This window comes from Chrysochloris asiatica, unplaced genomic scaffold (genome assembly GCF_000296735.1).
Source record: "Chrysochloris asiatica unplaced genomic scaffold, ChrAsi1.0 scaffold00535, whole genome shotgun sequence".
Lineage (NCBI taxonomy): Eukaryota > Metazoa > Chordata > Mammalia > Afrosoricida > Chrysochloridae > Chrysochloris > Chrysochloris asiatica.
In genome coordinates this window covers 543,689-544,731 of record NW_006409053.1, presented here as the reverse complement: position 1 = coordinate 544,731, position 1,043 = coordinate 543,689, and the positions used below count along the sequence as shown (strand labels likewise).

Sequence of the window (1,043 nt, the reverse complement as noted above, 5' to 3'; positions counted from 1 at the left end):
GGAATGTCACAGAAGAAGTGGTTGATCTGGTTAGGGCCACAGAAAGGCAGAGAGAAAATCTGATATGTCTGTCCTATCTGAACTGGTATGCCAGCGACCCAAGAGCCAGTCACCAACTGTATGCATAACTTATGGTTCATGACTAGAGGATAGTGCAGTGGATTACAAATGGCCACATAGTGGTCATAGGCCATTACTGTCAGTAGCAAATACTCTGTGGCTCCAAGGATAATAACAAAGCACATCTATGTAGCACAAGCAACTAAGGAAATGCTTCTTCTCTGAGTCCCAAGATTCTTCAGCATTCTGGGGATAGTCACTGATACATAGCAGATTTCCAAAAAGGAAAAACTTGCCAGAAAAAAGTACATGGGGCTCTGAAGAGCAGGGTCCAATTTAGTTATTAGAAATATGGTGCCATTGCTCAAAAGGATAATACTGTAGAAGATTAGAAAGAATCCAAACAGAAACCATTGTAGATGGGGTAAATCAGCAAAATCCAAGAGAACAAATTCTGTCAAATTGGTGAGATTTTCTTCTGGTAGTTTTTCTTGATGATTTATCTGTGGAAAAGATAAACTTGCATATGAAATTCTCAATACTGTCTAGTGGTTCTTCTATAAATGGTATTGAGGTGTCTGAATTGAATTTTACAACCACTGACATTGTTTTTCCTTTAAGATGGATTTTATTTATTTATGTCTCACATCCTCCTGCATAATCACAGTAAACAGTCACTTCAAGTTGATGTTAAGATCATTTCATTATATGTTTGGAGCATATCCCAGAATACATCAAGCTATCCTTTATTCAGTACAGGCATTAGAACAATTGCCAACACCTGGAGACGGTTCCTATTATACAGTCTATAGTACATAGTTTGAGGGAACATTTTGATAACATTTCATTTTGCAAAATGGAATAAAACAATATATTTTGATAGATTATTTACATAACTTAGGTTCCATGGAGTTGACACCCAATCATAACACCCCTATGAACAATAGAACTAAACCCTGCCCACTTCTGCACCATCCTTATAA

At 37.1% G+C, this 1,043-nt stretch overlaps 1 pseudogene; it reads right to left on the bottom strand.

The window, feature by feature from the left end:
• The window catches only part of LOC102833004, a 19,572-nt pseudogene that overhangs the window by 6,957 nt on the left and 11,572 nt on the right, over nt 1-1,043 (bottom strand).